At 41.9% G+C, this 12,083-nt stretch overlaps 1 protein-coding gene across 4 annotated transcripts in view; it reads right to left on the reverse strand.

Moving 5' to 3' along the window:
* The window catches only part of MAP2K5 (mitogen-activated protein kinase kinase 5), a 228,706-nt gene that overhangs the window by 19,712 nt on the left and 196,911 nt on the right, over positions 1-12,083 (reverse strand). The gene's annotated exons all lie outside the window — the stretch shown is intronic.

The following is a 12,083-nucleotide window of genomic DNA, read 5'->3' on the forward strand; positions in this document are numbered from 1 at the left end:
TGGATGGTGTAGATGCCTGACCACTGCATTGTACACCTGAAGCTGAAGCTGAATAATAATGAATGTCAACTACAATTTTATATACATACAGTCACAGGGTAATTTATATATATAGTCACAGGATGTGGAGCACAGCATAAGGAATAGAGTCAGTGGAACTGTAACAGCTATATACGATGTCAGAGGGGTAGCAGATTGGGGGAGGAGGGTTATCACTCTGTGAGGGGTATAAATGTCTAACTATTACATTGTTTTGTTACACTTGAAACTAGTACAGAAAAAAGTAAATTAAAAAAACAAAAAAAGGCTGCTGACGGTAGCTGAGGTTGAATCCAATTTCTGGAACTATCTCTGTACCCCAAAAGGGGAGGGGACCTAAGGACCCCAGGCTACACCCTGTTCAAGTAAATAATGCTTGGCAACCAGGGCTCAAACACACGAAGGGAAGTATTTCTCTAATTAAAAATAAATCAACTTCAAAGGAGACCCAGTTGCAGCGCCATGGAGAGCATGCCTCACACCAGCAGTCACAAGGTGCGAGTGGGGGCTGGGAGGCATCCCTGCAGCCGCACAACTAAGGCCTGTCTGTACCAAGTCTCTAGTCGCCCAGAAAGTTTGCTCTGCTTTCTCATTCCTCTATTCTTCCCAATAAAAAAGTCTCGTGATTTTCGGGTAACAGACTTTGTAGTGACATTTTAAAATGCTAGATTTTATTTGTCCTAGGGTCTGCCAGCACACACTGTAATTAAAATGTTGATTAGTAAACAGTTTAAATATATGACAGACAATGCAGTTAAAGCCTACAGTTAGGTCAATATATGATTTAGATTTGCCATTTAAAAAAATCTCATTTAAATTTTGCATACATTAATCACTACCACACTTCAAGGTTCTGATATCCACCTGACTACAATATTAAAATAAAACTTGCTGCCCCAGGGAAATCCTACTTATTCTTAATTGTTTCGAGGCTTTGATGGGCTTTTAATCTAAGATTAATTTATGCAATTTTAAATAACTCTTCTTATGATTAATAAGCTTGAAAATTAAAAGGAGTCCAAAGCAATTATAATGAGCATTTGGTCATAACCTCATTAGAAGAAGGAGTGAAGGATACAGCTCTGGAATTCTTACAAGACTACAATTTAAGGTTACTTTTGGAGAAGTCAAACATAGTTCCTGAAATTGCAAAGGCAGGTTAGGAAAGGTCAGTGTTAAAATGACGGCTAGCTAGATTAGCATACTAATGATTTTCCCTGATAGTGACAGAAAGGACACAGAAAAGAAGATGCAGAAAGAGAGACAAATGACATGCAGCCAAGAAGCTACAGGCTCTGAACTCAGTTTCCTATTCTTTTGGCTAAAGTCCTTCATGGAATGTGAGAAAGAGCCAGAGGGCTAGGACATCCGCACACAGAAATCAGTTTCAGCCAGAGCCTGGTGCATGGAGGGCAGGCAGAAGGCAGTCCTGTGTCCCCTCTGCCTACAGCGGTGAAGCCTCCACTAGCCACTGCCCTGCTGAAGGAACAGCGTCCACAGCCGCAATCCTCCCGGGTGTGCAAACCCCTTCCCGATCCTGGATCTCTGGCCCATCCAGCTAAATTTACCCCCTTCATTTCCAGAGGTCTTCGTCCCATTTCCTCCGGTATCGACTTGTGCTGTCTTCTTCCCAGAACACCTTCCCTCTTGTTACAAACAGTGGTGAGGATAATAATAAGGGTTACCATTTATTGAGTACTTATTTATGCAAGATACCGTGCTAAGCAGGTAACACACTTTTACCTTATTTAAACTACCTGCTTTGTGAGACCCCATTTTTAAAGGAAAGCAATCTGAGCATGAGAGAGGGTCAGTGACATGTTTGAAGACGAGTAGCTAGTAAACAAGGGGTGGAGGGATGGAAGGAGCTGGCTCTGCTGAGCCATCACTTTCTAATTCTCGTATTCAGACAAAGTCTAACAATCCCACGTGCCCGGCGGGAGCTGAGCTGCCCCCTGCCCACTAAGCCCCTCAGCCTCTCCCGTGAGCTCTCACACGGGGCAAGCCAATAGCACACAGCCCACCCTGCCTTCTGTGAATGTCTCCCGTGGCCCTGTCTAGTCTGCTCCTCAGGACCTAGATGTTTCTTATATTCCTCTGAACCCACCACAGTACCTCACAGACACGGACAACAAATCCCTGCCAATGAACTGTTTCACAATAATTCCCTCCAACAAGATGCGCGTTACATGTTACTGGTAACAGAGGACACAAAAACTTAAGGCTTTCTAATGACTGGGGAGGGCCATCCACTCCTAAAAGATTACCAATTCCTTGGACACTAGCTGCAAATATCCAACATGCAACATATACTTTATTCTAAGTCATATTAAGCTCCACTAATCACATCCGTCTTCCAAGAAGTTAATACGCAGTCAGAAATGCCTAGGAACATCAGACAGATGAGAAAATCATGACCCAAATAGGCAGAATGATTTAGTGCTCCACATGTCTAGCACTTCGTAGTTTATAAACACACTTTCATTAACTTGATATTATTTTTAAAAAAACTATTCAAGGTTGGTATCACTACCCCCATTTTACAGATGAAGAAGTTGAGGCTCAGATAAGCTAAGTAACTGTTGAATACGCAGTTACTTAAGAGTCAGAGGCTGTACTTGGAATCATGTCTTCTGATACCCAGATCAACGCTCTCTCTGGTTTACCGTGTTGCTTCTTGTCTCATGTTCACGATAGATTCATTTTCAAGTTACAGAGCCCATCTTCGGCCTCTCCAGCCTTCACATACAGAGGACAGGGAATATGTCCTACCAGTTGTCTGGACACAAGCCGTTCCCCTTCTCCCATCCTGGTTATAGAAATGAGCGAGGTCACGGCTCCATGCCGGTGCTCCTGCTCTTCCACGTACTCGAATGCTTGTGCTGGCATGGATACCTGGGGGCTGTCTTCCCAGCCTGTCTCCCTTCTGCCTTCCTGATGCACCCTCACCTCTGTCTGGCTCCCTGTTCTGTGTGACCTGACTATTTAGTTCACATGTCTCTTACGGCACCCTCCAGTTTGGCTTCTATTTCACTTTGTTATTTTTTACCAGTTTTATTGAGATATAATTGATACATAGTATGGTATGAGTTTTAGGTGCACAGCATAATGATTTGACTTCTATACATATTGTGAAATGATTACCAGAGTAAGTGTAGTAACATCCATCATCTTACATTATATCAATGTAAGAAGGAAAAAAAAAGTTTGTTTCCTTGTGATGAGAACTCAGGATTTACTCTAATTTCAAATATACCATACAGCAGCGTTAACTATAGCCATCATGCATGTACATTACATCCCTAGTACTTAGTTATCTTGTAACTGAAAGTGTGTACCTTTTGACCACCTTCATCCAATTCCCTTCATCCAATACCCCCTCTGGTAACCATGAATGTTTCTTTTCTTTTTTTTTAAAAATAGATTACATACCTAAGTGAGATCACACAGAACCTGTCTCTGACTCACTTCACTTAGCACAATGCTCTCAAGGTCCATCCATGTTCTCATTAATGGCAGGATTTCCTCCTTCTCCTCCTCCCCCTTCTTCTTCTTCTTCTCCTCGTGCTCCTCCCCTTTTTTTCTGGCTGTTGGATAATATATTCCATTGTGTGTATGTGTATTACAACTTCTTTATTCATTCACCCACTGATGGACACTTAGGTTGTTTCCCTATCTTGGCTACTGGGAATAATGATGTTATGAACGTGGGAGTGCAGATGCCTCTTCAACAGTGTTTTCATTTCCTTTGGATATATTCCCAGAAGTGGAATTGCTGGGTCATATGGTAGTTCTAGTTTACATTTTTTAAGGAACCTGCATACTATTTTCTTTAGTGGTTGTACCAATTTATGATTCCACCAGCAGTGCACGAGGGTTCCCTTTTCTCCACATCCTCACCAACACTTGTTATTTGTTGATTTATTGGTGATAGGCATTCTGGCAGGTGTGAGGTGTTATCTCACTGTGGTTTTGATTTGCATTTCTCTGATGGTGAGTGATATTGAGCACTTTTTCTTGTACCTGTTCGCCATTCATATGTCTTCTTTGGGAAAATGTCTATTCAGGTCTTTGCCCATTTTTCAATTAGATGGTTTTGTTAGCTATTGAGTTGTATGACTTCTTTATATATTTTGAATATTCACCCCTTATCAGATATAAGCTTTGCAAGTATTTTTTTCCAATTCCATTGGTTGTCTTTCATTTAGTTCTTTTTGATCATCTATTGCAAAAAGATTATTAGCTCCTTGGTGCCTTATATCATGCCAGCTGCAGGGAATTCCGTCATATAAAAGTTTTACTTCCTCACCACATTGTAAGGTCCTGGAGGACAAGATGAGTGTCTGATCAAACTCTGTATTCCCTATAGCTGTGCAACTCAAGTAGTTGGTCTGGGAACTACTTGCTACCGGTTTGCAATGAGATAAGGAGCTGTGACACAATGTACATCAGCACACAGCTTCCTTCATTGAGAAAGTTTTGCGACAAAAAAGCCATCCAAATTAAACAGAATGCTTGAGACATGCTTGATTTATATTCTGGCATAAACTCCTTACACTGTGTTCAAGAAACAGTTCAGATACTGCAGCTCGTCTATGGTCCATATTTGCAATATATTGTGCACATAGAATGTGCTCAGTAAAGTCTGCTGAGTTAAAAGAAGTTTCTCTCAAATGCAAGGAATGATACATTTCTTGGAAGTTACTCATTTCTACAACCATGATGGTAGGGCTGCAAAGGAGAAGATGTCTGTGGCCAGATAAATGGCAGAACTACAGCACCTTCAGTTTTTGTTGCAAGTTGACAAAACCAAAACAAAGTAATAAATAACACCAATTCTCACAGCTTCCCCTCAGATAACCAACTAATACACCAGGTGCAAACTGCTAGTGATTACTTTCTCTCTTCCTGTTTGGTTTGTTTGCACTGAGGACCAAAAGGAGTGAGTTAAGCAATCATGCCACAGGGGCATCTTGGCTTCACAAACCACTGAAATCCTACATGTTTCTTTGTGGGATATCTGTATTCAATTTTATTTTTGATTGCAAGAACTAGTTTGACTTAACTGAAATTCTCACAACCACAATAACAATCCCCTGCCCACTATGCATCAATGGATGCAGCTTTGATGTACTGCAGACTGGTCTTATGTTCTTCCGGGCTGTATGACTCCAGGCAAGTTAATTAACCTCTCTGAGCCCCAATTTAACATACCAGTAAAATGGGAATAAGAAAAGTCCTTATAGTGATTGTGTGAAGATCAAATGAGATAACTATTTGAAAGAACCCTATAAACTCATGTGTTTAAAAAATATTGTTTAGATTTCTCTCTCTACAATAAATCTATTTTTTTAAAGGTTAAAGAACAGAAACCCTTCTGAATTTAATATCTGCAGCTCCAAGTTGCATGCAATTGTGACTCTCAGTTTCCTTCAAGTAAGTTCAGAGAAAATAAGTTATGGATTTTGGCAAGTGTGCATATTGGAGGGTCTGGTACTTTTCCTTATGATCCAAACTGTGTTTCACATTGTGCAGAAAGTAATACACTCACATAAATACCCAAATGTCCTGTGAAGCCTGGCTTACTTGTTAACCCCTTCACAAAGTCTCTCGAGAAAACTCTGGCTGGAAGGAATCTTGCCTTCCCCAGAACTCATTTTATCTGTTAAATTCATAATATTTCAATTCAATAACTATTTATTGAGCATTCTACTTGGGACTGGGAACTGGGTTAGATGTTAAGACTACAAAGATAAGTAAGACATGAGTTCGTCCTCTAGGAACTTGTGCTCTTATTTATTTATGGACTGTTACCGGTTATGCAAACAAGCCACTGCCACAAAGTGTGAAAAGTGTACTAATAGAAGTACTTGATAGGAAGAATGATGACATACAACAGGAAAACATCAACTCTACTGAAGTGCAGCTGGGAAAGCATCACAGAGGCTGTGCCAGTTGGGTTTTGGAGGCTGAGTAGGAGTTCACTTGGACGTGAGGAAAGGGCATTCTTGGCTGAGGAAACAGCACGAGCCAAAACATGGCCATGTGAGAATGCCTCCCACGTCTGGGGACTGTTAGGATGGGACAGCACTAGGTGCGTGTAATGGAGTGCCAGGAGGTGAGTGGGGGACAGGTAAAGCAGGCAGGAGTAGTTGTAATGGAGGCCAGGAGGTGAGTGAGGGGGCAGGTGAAGCAGGCAGGAGTAGTTGAGGATGGGTCTTTGGCGAGTCCCACATTATATCCTGTGCTTGGCTGTTTATATCCCCGCCTTCCTTGCTAGCCTGTAAGCTGGTAGAGGTCAGGACTCAGGGCTGACACTGCTTCCCTGGCACGAGGCATGATGGTCTGCACAGAGCTCCACCAACACAAATGGGGACTGCACACAGAAATGCTCAGAGCATGTTCTCTCCTATCTCACAGCAGTAGAAAAGGCTGAAATACTAACCTGCACCAGACATACTGGGGGTTATAATTCAGCCAGGCCCCTAAAAGCGATCCTTACACTTTCCTGTGGTACTTAACCCACTTTCCAGATGATGTGGCACTGCTGCCTGCACACGAGAGCTGGAAAGGGGGCCATTTTCCACGGCAGGAAGGAGAATGTGCCCAGCCAAAACTCTGCTGACCTCCCTGACGGGAGGAAAATCTTGTTTTGGCGAAAGTACTTTCCAGCCTCAGGCCCTGCATACACCAGCATTTCAGGGTGGTGGAGTGGCTTTCCCCAGAGTTAGAGCGAGAGTATTCCAGAGGCAAAGCTGTGGCTTAAAAAAAAAAAAAAAAAAAAAAAAGTCATGTTTAATTTAAAAATTAGAAACTGGAGCAGGCTGTGAGCACAGGGGTTGATTGAAACAAAATTTAAATTCCTGTCAAGCCCATTTAAACACGGGGGCCCTTCATAGACAATTAGCTGCTCCCTGTGAATGCTGAATAAACTCAGGCCTGGTCACTGCGAGAAGAGAGACGCCTACTGTGAGGCACTGAAAAAAAATTAACTAAAATCAGGCTGTATGAAATATTTAGCCTTCCAGTATATCACAGGGGTTTGAAAGTGTAAACAAGACAAAAATCGATTCCTTGGTGCCCTCAAATCAATCCCCCAAAATGGTTAGGGCATCTGTTTCTGCTAAATTTTGTTTACATCGGCAGATTTGCCTTAATTGCAGTTGTTTATCTCTCATTGTCCCTGGGGCCCTAATCTCCCGATTACTAATACTTAACACTCATTTCACATCTAAAGCTACTTCTAATCCTCAACAGGTTTTGGGGGCTCTTAAAATTATTGAAACCACGGAGGGAGGCGGGAGACACAGCCTCTTTGTGAAAGGAACATTTTCTTATCTACTACCAGCTGGGCCCAATCATCACCAGGGATGGTGACAACAAAGGTGCTAAAAAGCTCTTCCACAATGACTGCTGCTCCACTGGGGATTCAGAGGATGAAAAAGAGCTTTGATGGAAAAATCTGAACAAGAGGCTAAAGCAGTCCAGCCAAATAAAGTTACTGTCATAATCAAATGCTGTCAATCACCATGAAAATCCAATTAAAAATGTTTCAGCACAGCCCTCTTAAGTGGAAAAATGTACCCTATTTATACAAATTTTTGTCAAGTCCACACCAATCCCACAATTAGAAAGTCCTGCTATTAATTGAATCCCCCTCCCCCCAAGTTTAAAGAAAGAGATGCAGGCCATTCAGAAGGTTTTTGAGGGAGCTGAGACATGCATAGGCTATTGGTATACAATTAAGAGTTAATCTGGTTACATTTGAAAATTCCATTTTTATTTGTGTCAAGGGAACCTTTGCATGAATAAACGAATGGTACCTATTCTCCTACTTTAGAATCAGTGACCATTTATATTAAGAGAACAGAGAAACGGTAAACCAGGATACTGGAAAGAACTAGTCCACGCTCCGGCAAATGTCTCTCGGTAGACCACGGCCTAATGTTTAATTCTAATCTTGAAAATTAAATAGAGGACAGAAGGCCCAAATGTCTCTACTGCTTTTCTGCAGTTTCCAAATGGCCAAGAGAACCTCAAATTACCTTCAGGCAGATTTGGCCCCCCCAAGTAACTATGTATCTACAAAAGACCTCACGGAAACCACAAGACTTGAGATTCCCCAAAGGTCTCTCTCAAAACTGCTACAAATTAAAAAGTAAACAACCCATTAAACAAATCCAGCTGGTTACAACTGTAAATAGGAGGCTTCTAAGATTTTCCCAACCCTTGAAATTCATGGTTAAACTCATTAATTATTGATAAGAATTGCATCTAGTTATCGGAGTGTACTCACAGGAAAGCCAGTTTGCTGTCTTCAACAGCAATTCCCAAGTCAGAGACCAGGCTTCAAGATCCTTTTCTGTTCCTCCCACAAACGGCTAAATGTCTGTGGTCTTTTTCAGTCTAATCCATTGTTCTGGAGAGCTGGGGACCGTGGCATCATCTGATATGCTGTTAGACACAAAGGCCTTGGGGTCCCCTGCCATCCGTCTAACCAGGCTGGCCAGGTGGTCTCCTCTAGGTCTTGGCTCTCTAATGACCTCCTGATTTTGGAATTAACTGTCGGAGGTGATTCTCCAGCGGTCAGCATGCAAGCCAAAGACCACAGGTACTGAGGAGCAATACCTGCTCAACACCTTCTTGCTCCTCCCACACTTCCATGGTGGAATGGCTGACCCTGTTCCACCTGTTCTGATTGGTCAGGCCCATGCTGTACTGGTTGATAAATGTTTTGAATATTATCCCTGCAAACGTTATAAAATCTTAGAAATTCCTTTATTTTGGCACCAAGTTATTTTACCCAGATGAAAGGGTAAAATAAAACACAAAACCCTCGGGCCACGTGTTCTAGTATGGTTAGCCTAACTTACACTGATCACAATGTCCAGGGGCCGCTTCTGCTTTGGTCAGTTTCCTCAACTTTACTCTGTGAGCTCCTGGAAGACATGGGACATGTCTTGTTTGTCCTTATCTATTCAATGTCTAGTATGGTGTTTTTCTGAAATGGATTAGAGTGGCACATGCAAAGAGTAATTAATAGTGATTTCCCTTCTTTTAATTACATCAGAGATGTCACCCGAATGACAGCAGCAGAGGACCAAGGTAGGCACTGAGTTATAAGATCATGATTCACTTTGAAAGAACTTACAATCTGGTTGGAGAAAAAAGGCATTAACCAGTGAGTGGCCCGCATCAGAGAGCCATCCCTTATAGGCACCTGGAGAGCTTTAGAAAATAAAAAAGTAGCTTCTCACTCGTCCAAATGCCAGAGATTCCTTGATCTGGGTTGAGATTCAGTCTTTTTTTGTTTTCCTTTTTTCAACCCACTCAGATGATTCTGATGAGTTGCCGGGGTTAGGAACAACTGTACTCCAAGAACCCACTTGTGAATATAAGACGAATATGCAATTTATGTAGTCACGTGCAGTTCCAAGTGAGAGACAATAAATTCTGAAGGGCTTCAGAGAAGGGAATGAGCGCTGTGATGGGGAGGAGTGGGGCAGAGCTGCTGGAGGAGGTTGGAGACCTTCAAAGATGGGAGAGGAGGGCATCCTAGGCTGAGGCCACCAGCCAAATAACAGAAACTGCCGATGAGCTGAGTAGTGTCAAATGAGGAACTAATGTACAACATACTCCAAAACCCAGCTTAGCCCCCTCTGAATGGGGATAAAACTGAAGAGCGACCTGATCAATCCACTCTACTGCATTCAAGACAACCAAACTACTCCTGCAGTCAAGAACACACAGCCTCATTGTGCCGTGACACACAATGCTGGGAAGATGACAGTCTGCCCAGTAAAACAAGAAAGAAATATTGCAGGCAAGAATTCAAAAAACTACAATCTTAAACAGGCAAATCATCACCATCTTAGGGGATCCAACTTGACTGATAGGGGAAAAAAGTTATCCTTAACTGGGAAATTAAAACTGTCAGATCGCCATGATCAAGGAATGACAGATTTTATCTATCTGTATCTCTCTTGCTATGTGCATGTATATAAACACACACACACATTGATCTGCTCAAGTCTTGTGAAAAGATTAAGCAGTCACATCTATGGAACAACAAAGCTTGTTTTCTGGAGTTGTAACCTCTCTGTTCTTGCTGAAGTGCTAACGTGTCATCAAAAATTCAAATTAAAGCTGTCTGATTTAGTGCGATCTCAAGCATCCAGACAGTGATTCTGCTGTTGTAATTATGTGCAATTAAAAAGGTAAAATCAGCTTCTTACTAGTGGATTCCTATTTATAAGCAGACACAGATGATTTTAATGGCCTTCAGAACTTGAAAATAAAAAAAAAAAATCATTCAATGGTGTCAACTGGACCCTACGTGAAGCCCCCAGAAGTCTGTGATGCCTTTTGTGCTTGAAGGAAATACTTCGTTGAAGTTACAATCCCAGCCAGCGTCTCCCCCTGCAATTTCTGGGTGCCGTAGCTAATGAGCTGGTTTGCACCTCTAAATGAACAACCAAAAGCAAACATGGTGTCTTTAAGAGTGGGTGACCAGACACACACGAGTCTGGCCTCATGGTGTATTTTAAAACATGCTCTATATGACACAGGCAATAGCTCAATGTAGTCAATGACGACCGAGTTCAAAATTGCTTATTAAACCATCATTAGTATCTTACAAAACTTAGATTGCAAGCATAGTGGCCCAGGAGCAGCTCTACGCAAGGGAGCCGCGGAAATGTGCCCACCCTCATATTTGTACTTAGGACACACCTGGGCCCTGGGTCAAAACAAACCGAAACTCAGCTTTGCTCCATTTAGTATCATAGAATGTGATGATAATGTTGAACTTGATCTGAGCTCTGGGCTCCCAGAAAGCAGTGATAGGTTAAGAAATCTCCCCACTCTTTTGATAACCACAAAGGACCAGCCACCCTGCTCTCCCAGAAATAAGACTCTTTTCCTTCCTTTCTTATGACTTCCGTGAGACTGGCTAATGACTTCCTTGTTTACCTGTCTCCATAACCTTGGCTCTGTCCCTCTTCTTTGAGGCATTCTTCACTAATAAACATTCTACCTATTCAATAGCCTGAATAAAATCATTTCCTGAATTGTCCAGTGCATCCTGTCTTTCACAGTGGTCAAAAGATTTGAGTCTAGTAATGGTGAACGAGGCCACTTGGTGTAAACCCAAAAGTCACACTGGAATTTGAGTGGAGAAACAAAAATCTCATGTGGTTGATGTCTCCAGTTTTTAAAAGGGACCATGCCGACGCCCAGTTTATCACATACCTTGCTTGACTGAGAGAACCAACCAAACCATCTGAAAATGTGATTACAATCAGGTTTGGATACGCAGAAAAGCGACCAGTGACAACGTAATTTAGAAGAGTTAAACAAGTCAACATCTCTTTGCAAGTAATTAAATGTTTTAGACAGATTTTTCTGGAGCAGTTTGGTGTTTATAAGCCCCCCAAACGATACCGCCTCTTCTACATACATAAAGTCTTCTCTGAGAAATGAGACGCCTTCAAGTTTGCAGCTGCTGGGATTTAGAAGGGAAAAATCTAAAAGCACTGTCTTGATTATAACTGACACCCCTCCCCCAAGACCCACACCTGCTTCATGTATTTCCAGTCCCACTATTTACTTGCTTTCTAAGCAAAATGTCAAATCTCAATTGCAAACTGCACTCTGTGTTTCTTCTTAGGAGCCTGAATCGAAAACCAAACTTGAGGAAATGCTAAACGAGGATGCCCTGCTCTGGAATGTACAAGAAAATGCACAAAATAACAGGCATTATTAGAACCTAAGGAGAAAACCCATGTTTTTAAACAATTACCAAAGCAGTATAGTAATAGCATAAAGACAATTTCTGCGCCAGCTTGTTTCTCTGAAATTCTCTCTGCCACTGAACAGCTAGAACAGATAATAACTATTAGTAAATCAAACTCCTCTGCAATATCCAGCTGTGCCTCACGCATTTACATACAGATAGAATGGGTATATGTTTTTAATATGTATGTGATACGTACTTTTACCACAGCCGAAGTGTACGCTACAAAGGCGGAGAATGGGAATCCGAT

The sequence above is a fragment of the Rhinolophus ferrumequinum genome, chromosome 6, assembly GCF_004115265.2.
Source record: "Rhinolophus ferrumequinum isolate MPI-CBG mRhiFer1 chromosome 6, mRhiFer1_v1.p, whole genome shotgun sequence".
Lineage (NCBI taxonomy): Eukaryota > Metazoa > Chordata > Mammalia > Chiroptera > Rhinolophidae > Rhinolophus > Rhinolophus ferrumequinum.